Source organism: Tamandua tetradactyla, chromosome 7, assembly GCF_023851605.1.
Source record: "Tamandua tetradactyla isolate mTamTet1 chromosome 7, mTamTet1.pri, whole genome shotgun sequence".
Classification (NCBI taxonomy): Eukaryota; Metazoa; Chordata; class Mammalia; order Pilosa; family Myrmecophagidae; genus Tamandua; species Tamandua tetradactyla.
The window spans coordinates 116,134,673-116,153,167 of NC_135333.1; the positions used below are offsets into that span (position 1 = coordinate 116,134,673).

Sequence of the window (18,495 nt, forward strand, 5' to 3'; positions counted from 1 at the left end):
ATAGAACAGCAGGAAGCCTTCGACAGCATTAAGAAAGCGCTCCTGTCAGCTCCAGCTTTAACCCTCCCAGTCGTGAATAAACCTTTCACGCCCTACATAAAAGAAAGGAGAGGCGTGGCTAGAGGGGTCCTAACACAGGCTTTAGGCCCCTGGAGGAGACCGGTGGCCTATCTGTCCAAGCAATTAAATTCAGTTGCCAGTGGATGGCCACGCTGTCTCAAGGCCATCGCGGCAGCTGCCCTCCTGGCAAAAGACACAGACAAACTCACTCTAGGACAGAAGCTGACCGTAATAGCCCCTCACGCCCTGGAGAGCATAATCCGCCAGCCTCCAGATAGATGGATGTCAAATGCCAGAATTACCCACTATCACAGCATCCTCCTAGACAAAGACAGGGTGACTTTCGGGGCCCCGTCAGCTTTAAACCCCGCTACCCTGCTCCCGGACGAGACCGCGGGACCTGTGCTGCACACTTGCCAAGAGATATTAGCTGAAGAGACCGGCATCCGCAGAGACTTAAAAGATCAACCATTACCTAACTTGGAGGTAACCTGGTTTTCGGACGGAAGCAGTTTTCTCCAACACGGTAAGAGGCGAGCGGGAGCAGCGGTAGTCAGTGGGACAAAAATTATTTGGTCTTCTAGCCTCCTGGAGGGAACATCTGCCCCAAAAGCTGAACTAATTGCCCTCACAAAAGCTCTAGAATTAGCAAAAGAAAAGCGAGCGACTATCTATACAGATAGCCGTTATGCCTTTGCTACTGCCCACGTACATGGGGTAATTTACCAACAAAGAGGGCTATTAACCTCAGCTGGTAAAGAAATCAAACATGAAGAAGAAATTCTTAAACTCCTGGCAGCAGTCATGCTCCCCCCCCCCCAAAAAAAATTAGCCATTGTCCACTGTGCTAGCCACCAGAGAGGCTCGGACCCAATAACCATGGGTAATAAGCGAGCAGATGAAGAAGCAAAAGCGGCAGCATTAAGGGACCCTGTAAACTTGGTCCTAGTAACCAAAGAAAACCAGCAACCCCCTGAAACACTATCTGACATTACACCCCAAGGAAAATCAGAAGCCCTAGCTTACATACAGCAGGTCCACCAGCTCACTCACCTGGGGACAGGGAAACTACAGCAGCTCCTGCAAGACCAGAGGGAATTGTACCCTCTGGCAGCCTCAAAAAGGAAAGAACTGGCAGATCGCGTAGCCAGAAAATGTCAGGCGTGTCAAATTATAAACGCCTACCCCACAAAAGCACCTAACGGAAAAAGACTAAGGGGAACTCGACCTGGGCAGTTCTGGGAAGTCGACTTTACTGAAATTAAACCTGCAAAATATGGACTTAAATACTTACTAGTTTTTATAGACACCTTTTCAGGATGGGTTGAAGCCTACCCAACTAAGAGAGAAACGGCCCAGGTCATAATCAAGAAAATTACGGAAGAAATTTTTCCCCGGTTCGGTCTACCAAAGGTAATAGGGTCAGATAACGGACCCGCATTTGTAGCCCAGGTAAGTCAGGGTGTGGCCAGGATATTGGGGATTAATTGGAAATTGCATTGCGCATACAGACCCCAAAGCTCAGGACAGGTAAAAAAAAAAAAAAAAAAAAAAATGAACAGGACAATTAAAGAGACCCTAACCAAATTAGCTATAGAGACTGGCTTGAAAGATTGGACCATGCTCCTGCCTCATGCCCTGTTCAGAGCCAGAAATACCCCCTCTGCTCTCTTGTGTAATCTAACCCCTTATAAAATCTTATATGGAGCGCCAACTCTAGTCAAGGACATGTCCTCCATTCTAGAAATTAATAGTTCCCTTCATACCCCCTTGCTTGACAGGCTGTGAGCCTTAGAAAAAGCCCAGCGGTTCCTGTGGCGGCAGCTCTCCACCTCCTACCAGCCAGGAGACAACAGAACTCCGCATCAATATCAGGTGGGAGACTTCGTCTATGTCCGCCGCCACCAAGTACAGACTCTTAAACCTCGCTGGAAAGGACCGTATCAGGTACTCTTAACCACCCCCACCGCAGTCAAAGTCGATGGCATCGCATCCTGGATCCATGTGTCTCATCTCAAACCTGCGCCTTCGCCCTCTTAGTCCCAATGAAAACTGGAAAGGACTGACAATCCTCTCAAGCTGCGGGTTCGTAGGATTACTACTCCTTCTCCTCCCTCCCCCACGGGAACCCAATTCCAACCCGCATAAGCCTTAGAAATGAACAATATCCAGATGGGAAAATGGGAAGACTAGGGAGGGAGCAGGGGAGCCTTCGTTCCTGGTACCCCCTTGTAATCTTACCACTCTGGGGGTAACTGTCGCTGCCGGTATAGGCACAGGGACTGCTGCCATTGTACATAGCAATCAACAAACCAGTCAATTACAAGCCACGATAAATCAAGACTTAAAAGAAATAAAAAAATCTGTCTCAGCCCTTCAGAACTCTCTAACCTCCCTTTCAGAAATAATTCTGCAGAATAAGTGGGGACTTGGCTTACTTTTCCTTAAAGAGGGGAAACTATGTGCAGCTTTAAAAGAACAGTGTTGTTTCTATGCGGATCACTCTGGTGTTGTTAAAAAGTCCATGACAAAACTCAGAGAGCGCCTTTGTGAAAGACAAAAAGAGTGAGAGGCGCAACAGGGATGGTTTAAATCTTGGTTTACTAAGTCCCCCTGGTTAACGACGCTATTATCTGCTCTCGTTGGGCCTTTAATTGTGTTACTTTTAATAATAACTATAGGACCATGTATTCTAAATAAAATTATACAGTTTTTACAGGGGCAGATTAGAAATGTCAAATTAATGCTCATCAGACAACAGTACTCAGTATTAAATAACCCAGAAAATCTCTAAGATTAGAGATATGTACAAAAAGGAGTGGGGAATGTAAAGAAGGATTTTATAAAGCTTAAACAGTAGCTAACTTTTCTTAGGTAAAGAAGGATTTTATAAAGCTTAGCAGTAGCTTATTTTTCCTGCTTAATTTAGCTATTTACATATATTTTAGCTTCTGAATAACAGAAATATCCAGCAAAAACATTTGTGTCATCTTATATTCACTGCTATACATTTGGTGTGAGTTGAAAAGAAAAGAATTATGGGCCCCATCAGGTTGAAGATAAACAATCCTGGCCGCCAAGATTACTTGTTAAGATTACTTGTTGTAAAACTGTTAAGAAATGCTTATTGTAAAACTGTTCTTATCTGCTTTTTTGCAAAACAGCACCTGTGACCCATGCTCAACCCCCACCCCCCTCATCTTACCCCTTAAAAGGCTTTTGCAAACTCAAACGGGGGTCTCTCTGTTCCTGCGTGTTCAGGGAGCCCCACACACGTGTGGAAAATAAACCCCTTGCATGTTGCATGAGAGAACATCTCTTGGAGTCCTCCTTTGCGTGGCAAAACTCTCGGATTCTCAAATTCTTACAAGCCCAATAGAAAGAGGGCAAAGACTAAAAAAAAGGAAGTGAGGAGAAAGCACTGTAAATAGAAAACACAAAATAAGATGGTAGAAATACAGCTAGATATGTTAGTCACAAAATTCTAAAAAGATTATATTGAACAGTTGAAATGCTATAGACCTTTATACTTGTTACAAAATAAAAAGTTACTATGCTATTTAAAAGTCATGTCTAAAGTGTGATGACATAGGATGCTGAAAGTAAAGAGATGGAATTTATATCCCCAGAAAATCTATAGCAATGGAGATCTTAGATATAAAACACTATTAAGGTTTAATATCTAATATAATATATTATTACAGATAGTATCTATAATAGGGCTGCCATAACAAATTACCACACTTTAATCTGGTGTCTTAAATTTATTCTCTCACAGTTTTGGCAGCTAGAAGTCTGAAACCAAGGTGTCAACAGGGCCGTGTCCTCTCCTACGTCACAAGCAAAGAATCCTTCCTTGTGTCCTCTAGGTTCTGTTGTTTGTCAACCATCCTCAGTGTTGCTTGGCTTGTGGCAGTATAATGCCAATCTCTGCCTCTGTCTTCACATGACCTTCTTCCCTCTCTGTGTCTGTCTTTGTGTCTCTCTAACCAAATTCCCCTCTTCTTATAAGGTCACCAGTCATTGGATTTAGGTCCTTCCATATCCAATATAAACTCATCTTAATTTATCTGCAAATAACCTATTTTCAAATAAGGTCACATTCATAGGTACTATGGATTAGGATTTCAACATATTTTAGGGGACACAAGTCAACCTACAGCAAAATTAATGTGGGCTATTCCTTAAGGATGAAAGAAACAATTCACCAGGAAGATGTGGACTTTGAATTCACCAAATCACATGTATCACACAGTCTTAACAAAGTATGTTACGAAAGAAAATAAGAAAAGTGATAGAATTATAAGAAAAAAATCAGCAAATCCATCACCGTGTGGTAGATTTTAATTCAACTTTACATCATGCAGATAAACTGACTAGGATATAGATAATTTGAGCAACATTATTAATAAACTTGATCTAATAGATATGTACAGCATCTTTATTCCAACAATAAGAGAATTCTCAAGTACACGTGGAGCATTTACAAAGATTAATTATGCACTGGGCTACAAAACTAGTATCAACAACTTCTAAATTCAATACCACACAAAATACATTCCCTATAAATAATGCAATGCAGTTGGGAACCAGTAACAATAGCTAAAATCTTCCCATGCATTTGGCAATAGCCTGATCCTCCCTCATGTTTATATAATTCATGACTCAAGAATTTATTCATAGTAATTGGAAAATATTTAGAATCAAATTATGCTGAAAAATTTTTGGTAAATTTAAATTTAAATTTAATTTAAATTTGGTAAATTAAAACCTTATTGAATTTTCGTAAATTCAAGGGATATTTATAACTTAAAATACATATATTGGGAAAAAAGAAAGATAGAAAGTCATGAAGGGAAGTGTACAATTCATGAAGTTAGAAAAAGAACAGCATGGTAAACCAAGTGAAATAGAAGCAAAGAAACAATAGAGAATATTAGCTAAACCAAAAGCTCTTTCTTTGAAAAGTCTAAAAAAATATGTAAATCCCTGAATATTTTCAAGAAAGAAAAAGAGAAGACCTAAATAAACAAAAAATGAAAGACTGAACGATTCATAAAGGAATACTGCAAACATTTTTATGGTAATAATTTGAAAACTTAGAAAAAAAATATGCCAAAACTGACTTGAGAAGAAATAATAAACCTGAATAAACTTTTCATCCTAGAAAAAATCAAGTTGATAGTTTAAAAATTTTCTCATATATGACCCCTGGCAGGCTCAGGTAGTTTCACCGTTCTATCAAGTCTCTGAGGAAGACGGAATTCATTCTTCAGAAAAACTGAGAGGATGGTAAAAAAATATAATCTCTTTACTTATTTTACGAGGCTAAAATAATTATAATACCAAAACTAGGAAAAGATTTTATGAAAAAAGGAAATTATAGGTCAACCTCACTTATAAACATAGATGCAAAAGCTCTAAAAAAAATTTACTAATCTGAATCTAGTGAGAAATAAAAAAAGACATGATGATTTACACTCTATTTCAGGAATGCAAGAAATGTTTAAAATTGTAATATCTATCAATGTTAAATGATAATTAACTAAAGAAAAATAACATATGACTATCTCAAAAATTCAGAGAAAGGATTTGATGTAATTTAATAGGCGTTAGCAAAGTAGGAACATGTGAGGACACCTGTAATCTGATAAAGTTAATTAGCCCAAAATGAACTTCAAAGATCATACTTAATAGTGAATCATCAAAAAGATTTTCTTTAAAGTAGGGAACATGATTAGGATGTCAGTTGTCACAACTTGTATTTAACATTTATAGGAGGTCATAGTTAATGCAATTTGAAAAGAAAGAGAAATGCAGTATGAGTATATGACATGATTGCTTATAAAGAATATGTAAGAGAATCTATAAACTATTAGAACTAATAAGAAAATCCAACAAATTCGCTCTGTACAAGGTGAAAGGTATGTCCACAGTGGCCCAGTTCAGAAGAGACTAGCCCACCCTAATGCTTTGGAAGGTGATATTAAAGGATGACCTGACATTAGAAAGAAGTTCCCATCAGGTCTTCCCTGCCTGTCTGCACCAATCACCCCCTAGAAGATGCTTCCTTGCCTTGGTGGACTTGAGAAGTCGAGATACATGGGCAGAGGGATCTCCTGAGATTTCTCAATCCTACCTTCTAGGGGAACTCCGTGGCACCCACAGTAAGGATCAGCCTTGCCCTTCCTGATGAAGATAAGAGGAGCTAAAGACTATTTGGAATAATACAAAAGAAACCAGGAAGACTTCCCGAGTGCTTCTTCAAGCAAGAGAACAAGATACCACCAGTAGAGCAAGCAGCTACCTTTACCCTGGGCCAAGGGTATGGGCAGTGGGATCCTTAATTTTATGGGCAGTGGGATCCTTAAAAAATTATTGACAGAACAATGGAGACAGCAAATCCCAAAGAACCAATGAATACATGTGAGCTGCATCTTGGGGATCCTGTTGCCTTAATACAGAAATTAGATCCTGTGTTCCATAAATTGACAAGATGAAATGTATACCATTTATGGAGCCCTTCTCAGAGTGAGCAGACTATGGCCAGCTCATAGAGATTACGGACATAGAAGAGAACAGTTGAACCCCCTGAGGTGCTGCCCTCAGGGTAGCCATATGAGATCTGGATGATGGTTCTTGATATTTGGGGTCTGGTGGGGAAGATACAATTTCCCCTCTTTTCTTAGGCTGGACTTCCAAACCCTGGGATGAAAAGCCAAACTCAGGTCAGAAACAGCTGGTGACTGAAGAGTCCAGTGTGTGATATGTTTCCATTCACACGCCCCAAAATGAAACCCTGGCTTCCTCTGAGGAGGAGTGATAAGTTCCCAAATGGAAGCTGCTCAGTACCATCTCCCTGAGTCAAAAAAAACAAACATATTCTAGGCAGACATGGAATAGAGACAGGGAAAAATAAATAAGGAAGACTTGTACCAGACCCTGAACAGGCTGTTGACTTTCTTGGGAGATTCTTGGGCCTCCTTTAAGGTCATCTGGTTTATTTCTCTTCTCTCAGGAAGCTCTAGACTCACATAATAGCCATGGCTGAGACATTTCTAATTGAAAATTTTTTCAAAGAGAATGATACCTTCACTGGCTACCGCTGCCAGATTAGGGGAGCTTGGACATCAGAAAGTTCCCTTTAGTATACCTCAAGTCCATTCCAGTACAGTTGAAGTGTTTTTGGTTATCATGGCCATAGGTCAAAAGGGGAGTGGGAGAGAAGTGACATCACTCCAGACTACTCTATGTGGTTTTTCTCCTTCACCAATAAAAGTTCATGAAGAGGAGATCCCTAACAGATAGTGAAACTTACGTCTCTTCTCTTCCCACATATGTAAAAGGCTACTTGGAGATTGAGAAACTGGGGAAGCATTGAAAGAAACCAACTGCATTCTTCTTTAGCAGCAGCTGTAGTGGCAGCAGGATCAGCGTTCTCCAGGGCAGATGAAATTGTGCGAGGAGTATCTAAGACTCAGACATCCCTGTTCCTCTCCTAGAACAGAAATAACTTCCACCTAGAGCCTGAGTATTTCAGACTCAGACTAGTCTCCTCTTTCTGCCATCTCTGCCCTCACACACTCTTCCTTGCCCAGTTTAAACTTCCCTCAGCCCCCCCCCCCCATTCTGTATGTAGCTTCATCCTTGGCTCAGTCCAGGAAGAGAAGTAACTTGGGATTTTGAGTTCAGTGAGCTCCAATGCTGATGTGAAGGACACACTCCCAAGATGTGGAGGTGCAAGAAAGTTTCCATGAAGAGGAATAACTCAAGCTGAGGTATCTCTGGGGAGGTGAATGTCAGCCCATACCAGTCCTACCTTTAGTCCAGGTTCCATGCATCCTTCTTTTCAGAATCTTCTTTCTGAACTGGGTCTTAAACAATCCAATGAAATGAAAAGCCTATAAAATCTCTTCCAGCCATGCCAGGCTCAAGTCAGGATCTGGAGGGGAAGTGTTGCTGGCTATTGCCACTTTAAGACTAGAGCTAGACTCCTCCACACTGTGAGGATGGGAAGCACCATACACACATGCAGAGAAAGATGTTTCAATGAAGACTTGGGGGTGTGTCAGCCCCTCATGGCAGCACCATTATCTGTATGAGATTGAAAGGGGAATGAGCAGCTGAAATGGAGGTCAGACTCTCTCCATGAATAGAAACACACAGCCTCTCTCAAACCTTATGTATCCAAACCCCTCTGGTCTGGTATCCAAATGCCCAGGTAACTGCCTTCATGTCTAACCACCTGCAGGCATTGCCTGCAGATTTGGACACCTTGGTCTGAGTCCCTCCTCAGCTCCTCAATGTGGCATTTGCTGATTGGCATTTGTTTGAAGGTTGTGTGCAAAAGTGCCTTAGGTAGTTCCCCCCCCCCCCCCGCATACTTCCAATCAGTTCTTCCTAATCAGTGCTTAAACACCTTGATTTTAGAGATTTCTCAAGCACAAAAATTGGTTCCTGGCCTTATTCTTGGAATTTTCTTTTGTAGTGAGTAGGACATTCATTCTAGCTGCAAGAAGGAAGGCCATTGACCATGAAAATATGCAGGGATGTGAATGAGCCCACCCTCCTTCAGGCTGCCCAACTCCCTTCCACAAATTGGAGTTCAGATGTGCCAAGGCCAGGCTGACCATGTGCCGAGGATGCATAAGCAAACTCCATTTGCTCGGAAGAATGTTTGTGTGTGGGCCTTCACTACGGCAGAGGTGTCTTCAGGCTTGGGGATCCAGCCGCCTTCTGGACAAAGAAAGAGAGGAATTGAAGCCTATAATGTAGCCACAAAGGAGAGAAGAATATTAGAACAAAGGCAGTTTCCAGTTATCTGCACCAAAGCTCCAGGGCCAGAGTCTTGGATAGTCCAAAACTGGCAGGTCCTAAAATGGAACACTGACTTAAAAGAAAATCTCATTTGCTTTTCTATAGTAAACAAATCTCCCTCCCCACCCAAATCCTGATATCTTTCCTGATGAATTTGTAATGATATTAATGCAGAAGTGAAGCTGTCTTCCTTGGGTATACATTGTTTTATGGTAAAGGTTGGGGGTCTGAGACTCAGGCACTGGTCTAGAGGGGTGAATGAACTGCTTCCATTCAAGAGCTGGGGGTCCTTCATTATTTTTTTCTTAATGTTTTCGCATCCTTGGTATTGAGGGTCTCAAAGCCTCTCTTGCTATCCTCCCTGATCAATCTGAATTCATCCTGAAAGAGCACCATTTACGGTTGACATCATCTGTCAACTCAAGTCTCCAATCAAACCAACCAGGAAAGTGTGTGCCTACCCATGCTTTCTGCTTTCAAATTTTGCTTGACTTCCCTTAATCTGTAATCTTGTCTCAAATTGCTGTTGACAGTTATGAATCTACAATCTCAGCTGATCTGGATTGGTAAAATTGTTCCGCTTTTATAGTTAAGTGACTGAAGGCACAGAAATAAAAATGAGATGATGAAATAAATAAAATCACAGTTTTATTTATTAGTATTTTAGTAAGTATTTATTACCACTTTTATTAGTATTTATTAGTGCTTTTGAATTAAATTGAGGAATGTTTTATAATAATTGTGATGATATGTATGAGTCTGTTTTTATTTTAGGTATGGACTCATTTAAGATAAACTGTCATCTTAAAGTATCAGCATATTAAATTTGTGATTTTAATTAGAAGAGCAAGATTAAAAAAAAACTAAACAAATGTAAAACTTAGTGAATTATTGTGAGCAGACATCTTTGTAATCACCACCACCTGTCTATCACAGTTCCTTCCTCCTTCTAAAAGTAGGCACTATCCTGACTTCTGTAGTAATTCCTTCCTTGTGTTTCTTTATGATGTTATTTTCTTCTTTGTGTTTCTTAATGATGTTATCACCCAATGTGCAATCTTTAGGCACTAGAGTTTAGTCTTTCTCATTTTTAACATGTTATGTCCTCTTGGGACTCTTTTAATCTCTTCATCTCTGTTTATTCTGTGCACTTCATTTGTTGAAGAAACAGGCTCTTTGACTTGTGTAGTTTCTTATGTCTGGATTTGCTGATTGCATATTCATGGCACAGGGCAATATATTCCTCAGTCTTTTGCATTTCCTACAAATTGGCAGCTGTACTAAATGATCTGATGGGTTGTAAAAAGTGTAAGAATGATTTGTTAAATCTGCAAGTTTAAGCTTAATGCATTTGTAAGAAATACCTTTGTTTTGCTCGGTAGCATTTAAAAAAATTTTATTTTTGTTTTGTTTGTTATATTTATAAGACTCCTTTTTCGATAGTTTAAATGCTTGAGAAAATGAGATTTAGAAATACTCTTGTTATTACAAGACTATGGGTATTGGTCAGGATTGAGGTACTTGGAAATTTCATCTACTGCAGGCTGGTGTGGACATTGTGACAACCTCCTTGGAAAACTGTTTGATATTATCTGCTAAAGTTAAAGATATTCTTAATATATGACCTAGCAATCTCACTTCTAGGTATATCCCTACCATTGATGTGCACACATGTGCATTAAAAGACTTGTACAAGAATGCTCACAGGGATGTTATTTATAATAGTCCTACACTGGAAAAAATCCAAATGTCCAACAAGAGTACAAGGGACAGACAAATTATGATATATTTATAAAATGGAATACATGCAGCAATGACAATGAACAAATGACTGCCGCATGGAATAACATGGATGAAAATAGCAATTAGACAGACAATAGATGTCCCAACAGCAATAATGGAAAATAGAACACAGTGGAATAATGTCTTCAAAGTGATGAGAGAAAATAACTGTCAATTAAAAATTTCATATCCAAGGAGATCATTGAAGAATAGAGATGAAGTGAAGATAGTGTTCTCCCTTTATTGACTCAAGACTGCTGGGAACAAATATGTTTTCTGACAAAAATCAGGTTTATTGGCCTTTTGTACTGGATTAAAAATATTCTAGGGTATGGTGTGAAAAAGGCAACCCAAAATATAAGAATATAATAACGTTTAAAAGAAAAGGATTGAATGTGTCAGGCAAACACTGGTCAAAAACAACAACAACTGATAGCTATATTAATAACAAAAACATGGGAGACCTCATACCAGAGGAACAATGGGTGCCTCATCAAAGAAAGAAGATAAAGCTATTACAGGGGAAGAGTGGAGTTCAGGTGAAATTTAAATGAAGTGATGTTTTGATGGGTGCAAAGCAAAGCAGACTTTTGTAAAGGGGTTAGCCTCAGGTCTGGACTGCAAAGTGAACCCAGGGTCCTGTTTTCTTGGAAACAAGAAAGTTAAGAAGGTCTTGGAATGATGTGTCCAGAAATCTCTCACCTGAAGCTCTGCACCTGGATTGTAAATCGAGGTTGCTTCTGTGACTTAAAATGACTTAGAACTTCCAAGCAAGAGTGAAGTGATTCATTCTTGCTGATATGGTCTCCAAATAGCAAAATTTCTCTAAGGTTTTAGAGAACGAAATTTCTCAGTGGGTAAGACAGTAGTAGTCACTCAAAGGAAGGGCTTACAATGACACTTAACAGCTGCAGCTGTCGTTAGAAGTATTGTTTCCCGTTATCTTTGCAGCTTTATCTCTGTCTGTTATCCCAGATGGATGAATGGCAGGGCAGATTTTTACTCTCTCAACATTTTCAGACAAACAAAAGCTGAGAGCGCTTACTGGCAATAGCCCGAAAAGGAACTTCTAAATGATATGCTTTAGGAAGAAGAAAAACCATCCCAGATGGAATCACTGAGATGCAAGAAGAAATGGTAAGCAAAGGAATTGGGAAATATGTGGGCAAATCTAAAGAAACATTCATTTCATCCAATGTTGATGACTAATTTATGGGATAAAAATCAAGAAAGAATTAGAGCACTGGAAACAGTACTCTAAAATATTGGAGGGGTGATTGGAAAGAAAATTTCCAAGATCCTTGTATTGTTCAGAAGTAGTATAGAGATACAGATTAATTTTAGGCTCAAATGTGTAAGTTAAAAATTTAACGGTAAACACTAAGGGAATATAAAAGAGTGTCTAACTTCTAAAATTCAAAATAAGTAAATAGTATAAACACTCAACCAATTTAAATGAAGACAAGAAAGGAGAAATACCCCTAGAAATAGCAGCGCAAATAGAAAGCACATAATAAAATGGAAATAACTCCAAATATACCAGTAATCAAAATAAACAACAGAGATGGTCAGATTAGAATGCTGCTTAAAAAGGCCACCCAAAATATAAGGACATAAAAACCTTTAAGTAAAAGAATTGAAAACGACAGGCAAACACTGGTAGAAAGAAAACTAGATGGCTATGCTAACGTCAACAAAACAGATAGGACAGAGTGCTTTTCTTTTTGTATGCTGTAAGGCGGGGTCACATGTCATTATTTTTCCATGTGAGTGTTCCGTTATTGTGCACCATTTGTTGAATTTTTGTTTGTTTCTTTGTTTTGCTTGTTTATTTGTTTTTTTGGTAAGTGTGTGGACCAGGAATCGAACCCTGGTCTCCCACATGGCAGGCGAGAATTCTACTACCGAACTACCCTTGCACCCCCATAGTGCATTTTTAGAGATTAAAAAATCCCTATATAATGATGAACTGTTCATTGTAGCTAGTTGAAGTGGGCATGCATCTAATAATATAGCATTAAAATATCTAAAACATACTCTGCAGTGTTACAGAGTTAATGGCAAATCCATTAAAGCAAGTAAAACATTTTTCTCAGTAATTGATAGATCAAGCTGACAAGAGAAAAAAAAAAGTTCTGTTATAGATGATTTAACAACACAAATAAAGCTGAAACAGTCTCAGACAGTTTTTACCAGCAAATGCTACCCAAACATTGAGGGATTAGATAATTACAATATGTATGAACTACCAGAAAATAGATAAAGAGAACATATTTCCTAAATCATTTTATTAGTTAGTATAACCTTGATAACAAAACAAGACAATTCGTTATGAGAAAGGAAATTTACATAAAAATCTTATTTATGTTCATAGATGTTCATAATGTTCCTGTGGAGAACATTAGCAAACCAAAACTCAGTATAAAACAAGTGTAGCGTGACCATATCGAGTTGCACAAATTACTTAATATTAGATAATCTATTGTGTAATTCAGCTCATTAAACTATATAAAGGAGCCATTCCAACTTATTTTATGATGCCAGCATAACATTTATTAAAACAAAAACACTGAAAGGGGCATTAGAAGAAAGGAAAACAATGGATTAGTCTCTCTCTCAGGAATATGATTGTAGATGTCTTAAACAACATGTTAGCAAACAAAATGCAGGGATATACAAAAAAAAAAAGATAATACCTCATAACCAAGTTGGGGCTATTCAAATAATGCAAAGTTGATTTAACCTTAAAAAATCAAGCAATTGTTAAATAAACCTAGGAAAAAGTGTTCAGCCTCATTAAGCATTAGGGAAATGCAAAGCGAAACCTTGGTGAGTACCAATCTCCATCTCCCAAAGAGGAATAAAATTTGAAAAATATAGGGACAATTCTAAGTATAATAAAGACATGGAGGAAATAGAACTCTCATATACTGCTGGTGAGCATGTAATTTAATATAATCGCCTTGGAAAACTGTTTGGCAGAATCTATTAAAGCTGAATTAATGCAAGCTTCTTCTCTTGTAATTTCACACCTAGGTGTATAGCCAACAGAGACACTCAATATTTGCACCAAAGACATGTAGACAAAAAGCTTTTGGCCCCAGTATTCCCAATAGTCTCAAATGGAAATAACCTGAGTGTTTAGCTAAATACCATGGATAAATAAATGTGATATACTCCTAAGAAGGAAATTATACAGCAATAAGAATGAATAAACTACTGCTTCATACATGTGGTTGAATTTCATAAACATAATGTTGAGTGAAAGAAACCAGATGCAAAAGAGTACATACTGAGCATGTAAGTGCTCTGTAACTATTAACAGAAGTGATAGAAGCGAGGGTGGTGCTTACATTTAGGGGCATTGTGATTGATACATGGAAATGATTATGTGAGGTATGCTGAGCTGCTTGGGCTGTGCTGTGCTGAGCTCTCTTCTGACCTCTCTCTTTTATGCCTCCAGCTAATTAAATTAAATTAAATGTCACTCATTGTGGAAGGCACTCCCCTAAGCTGACTGTGGATATAATCAGCCATAGATGAATTTCACATGCTGATGATTACAGAACCTGGCCCCATCACCTGGCCAAGTTGACACCTGAACCTAGCTATCACAGTAAGTGCTTTGGGGTGCCACGAACTGTGCCCACATAAGACAATAAATATAATCAATAAATGCTGTTTGTCTTTTGAATACTCCACCAACCAGTCTGTTCCCTGTTCCTCTCGCTCTCCTCGGGCTTCCCTAATCCTGAGACACAACAATATTGAAAATTCCTTTTAAAATATGACTGCTCAATGGCAATGCGCCTGTCACCCAAGAGATCTGATAGAGATGTGTGACGAAATTCATGTTGTTTTCCTGCCTCCTTATTCAACATCTATTCTGCAGCCCATGGATCAAGGAGTCACTTCAGCTTTTAAGTCTTACTATTTCAGAAATACATTTTGTAAGGCTATAGCTGCCTTAGCTAGTCGTTCTTCTGATGGATCAGGACAATGTCAATTGAAACCCTTCTGGATAGGATTCACCGTACTAGATGCCATTAGGAATAGTAGTGATTCAAGGGAGGAGGTAAAATTAATTGAGAAAGTAGCAGTGGGGTTTGAGAGAATTGACTCCAATTTTGAAAGAAATTCTATTGTGGGGGCAATTTGAAATCAGGAATAGTACCACTCTTTAGACCACAGCAAGAGGAGCCCCTGCCCTGGGCCATCAGCTTTAGAGGACCCTACTCTCACCCTTCTCTGGTGATATCCCTCCTCATAAGGTGAGATAGTAAAGAGACTGTATTAGTCAGAGTTTTCTAGAGAAACAGGACCAACAGGAGATATCTGTAAATTTCACATTTACAAAAAGTTTCACACAACTGTGGGCATTGAGAATCCAAAATCAGTAGGGCAGGCCACGGGCTGGCAGCTCAAATGAAGGTCTTCATGGACTCCCCAGGAGAGGCTGGCTGGCTGAAGAGGAAACAGAGATTTTCTCTTCTGAATTCTCCTTAAAAGCCTCTGGGTGATTAGATTAAGCATCAGTCATCGCAGAAGACACTCCCCATAGCTGACTGTGATATAATCAGCTGTGGATGCAACCAGTGTGGTCATGATTTATGTTTATGAAATGTCCTCACAGCAGCAGATAGGCCAGTGCTTGCTTGACCAGACAACTGGACACCATCAGCTGACCAAGTTGACACAAGAATCTGACCATCACAGGGACTAAGGAGACAGACTTTCTTGGTGACTGTGATCACTTCTAGATCACACTCTAGGAAACTAGGACACTGATGTTCCCTCCCCAGAAGTTCCCAATCCCAGAGAACAGTCAACACAACTGAGATATGGTCCCCTAGGCTTATCTCAGGAGAAGAAGCTAAAGGGTAGATGGTTCAGGATGTGGTTGGAATGTGGACGTGTAGGCGGGATGTGTGCATGAGACCCTTTGAGATATAAGATGGAGGCAGAGATAGGAAAAAAAGGAAAGAGTAACATGTGGAATGCACTGCCGCTCCAGGCATTGTCACATTCTTCTGTGGAATGCTGAGGTGTCTGTAAATTATAAATAAGAACCCACCTTACAGGTTCATTATAAAGATGTAATTGTCAAGATAGGAGATTAGAACACATTTTACTAACACTTTGCCAATTTGATTGATAACATCCCATACCCCTCACCCTCCCTCTCATTGTTATTATCTCCAGGGTAGTTGCTTATTTATTCTTTTTCTCAGCTGTTCTCTTTCTTTTTTTTAATGTTTAGTGTCTCTTATAATGCTGATTTTTCCCAATGTTTGGTGATTTTTATTTGTTACATGACTTTGAATTTGAAAATCTGAGTTAACTTATTGTTTTATTATCTAATCTTTAACCAGTGAGTGTGGACAACTTCTCACTATAAGGCTCTGCATTCCTCTGGGGGTGAAAATAGATGAGTGGAGGGCAATGCCTTTGAACCCATTATCTCCACAATTGGCTGCTGTCCAATGTTTTGCACAGGAGGAAAAGAAGGAAGGTCAGTGGACCAAATGGTCTTTATGAAGTTCTTTATTGATCATATTAATATACTTAAAGTTTATGTTCCTTACATCCATTGACTTTGGTTTAGCATTTTCCCGTCACTCTTCTTTTTCTTAGCTCTGTACCAGATGCGAGTAGCTCTCACTGTTTCCTTTTTTCCCTGTTATTTTTTGCTTTCTATTTTTAAAAAAAAGACTCTTAAAAAATTATGTTGCACTTTTTCTGGATTCTCAAACTGTTATGCATCTGCTCTTGTTTCATTTATCTTTTATGTTTATTCCTTGGAGTTGGGTTGAGAAGGAGGGCAGATAGCTGTCCTCAATTTGCCCTCTTGATCCAATCTCTTTTATTGTTGTGCATTTCTAAATATTCTATAATTATAATTCTGATTTTCATTTAGTAGAGTATGTAGAAATTTCCAAGTGTATTTTTTGAATATTAAACAATCAAAATATGTCTATGTATTACCTGTATCACAAGACACCAAATAAAGAAATTAATAGCAGTGAAACATTATCTACCAAAATTCTGACTAGAGAGGGCTATTAAATGCACTATTATTAAAAAAAAAGAGTGAAAATACAAGATTTAGTTTAGAGAAAGAACAGCTAAATAAACTTTAGGAATTTAAGAAAAAGAAGTATAGAAGAAAAAATCATAGATTAGTAGAATATCATTAAACAGGAGAAAGAAGTGAATTCAGGTATATTTTAAAAAGACCAATAAAACATCATAAAAAAGGCAAGAGACAAAATCTAAAACTGGATATTAGATGTGATATAACCATAGTTAGGGAGCTTAAAATTATAAGATCACTGTTTGCTAATCCATTTAAAAATCTCCAGGCAATTAGTACTTTCAATGAAAATATAAAGGCTTGACATTTACTCTGAAGAATTATGAGTACAGATATACCTCAGAGGCTGGGGGTGAGCAGTGTGCAACCTCAGTGGAGGTTCTGCTTGGGGGCCCAATGGGTCTGGTGGCCTCCAGGCTACCACTTGGGATGATCTTGGCTGTGGGACTAGGTATTTCAGCTGTCCCTGCCCACAGTCAGAACAGAAATGCTTAGTGGTTGGTCATGAGTCAAGCGGCTGGTTATGGGGCACATGGCTAGGCGTGCCTCCTTGTCGCTCCCTCTCTATCTGTGCATGCCTGAGGGCTCCAGACCTCTGTAGGGAAAGGGGAGTAGTGTTGCGTTAGTCTCTGTGCTGGCTTGAAAGGATTATGTGCCCTAGAAAAGCCATGTTTTAACCCTGATTCAGTCTTGTGGGAGTACATTTCTTTTAATCCCTATTCAATAGTGTAGGTTGGAATCTTTTGATTAGATTATCTCCATGGAGATGTGTCTCACCCAACTGTGGATATTAACCTTGGATTAGAGGGAGATGTGACTCCACCTATTCCAGTGGAATTTGATTAGTTTACTGGAATCCTTTAAAAGGGGACATTTTGGAAAAGTTTGACGATTCCGAGAGAGCAGAGCAACAGAGCGAGTCACAAGAGCCACAGAGCCCACACAACCAGAGAACTTTGGAAATGAAGAAGGAAAATGCCCCTGGGAGAGCTTCATGAAACAAGAAGCCTGGAGAGTAAGCTAGTAGATGTCATCATTGTTCGCCATGTGCCTTCCCAGTTGAGAGACTCTGAACTTCATTGGCCTTTCTTGAGTGAAGGTAACCTCTTGATGGTACCTTAATTTGGACATTTTTATAGACTTGCTTTAATTTGGAGATTTTCACAACCTTAGCACTGCAAACTTGTTACTTATTAAATCCTCCTTTTAAAAAGTCATTCCATTTCTAATATATTGCATTCGGCAGCTAGAAAACTAGAACAGTCTCTTTCACTGGCCAGTCGTCAGACAGACTCTACCCTGTGTGTACTCCTTTTCCCAGAGGGAGGACCCCCAGTCTCTGCCAAAAAACCCTGGCACCCCCAGTGGCCTGTCTCAGGGGTTGGGAGCAGGCACTGCGCTCTGGCATAGGGAAAGCATGTCTGCTAGCTTCCAGGATCAGGCGCTCCCTGCTGTGGAACTGTGAGGGAAGCTCTCCCCTGCTAGCTGTGGAGGTAGGATGGAGTACAAGAGCGTTCCTCGCCGTCAGGACCCACACTTCCCTGCATACTGCTGCTTGTCTCTGGGGGAGTCATGACTAAGTACACTCACCCCGTTTTCTCCATCCCGATTTCTCTACTTTTCCCTCTCCCCTTATGCAGTGTAGAATATCCTTACTAGTCACTTGCAACCTGGAAATGCAATCCCAGTCATTTTTCTGTCCCTTGTCTCATTCCATGGAGCAGGGGTGAACTCAGCTTATC

The 18,495-nt window shown here is 39.5% G+C and overlaps 1 long non-coding RNA gene across 1 annotated transcript in view; it reads left to right on the forward strand.

The window, feature by feature from the left end:
* Positions 1-1,077: 1,077 nt before the first annotated feature.
* Positions 1,078-18,495, forward strand: part of LOC143689995 (uncharacterized) — a 192,774-nt gene continuing 175,356 nt past the window's right edge. The window contains exon 1 of the long non-coding RNA XR_013178985.1: positions 1,078-2,145. This is a non-coding gene — a long non-coding RNA (uncharacterized LOC143689995). The remainder of the gene's footprint in view (positions 2,146-18,495) is intronic.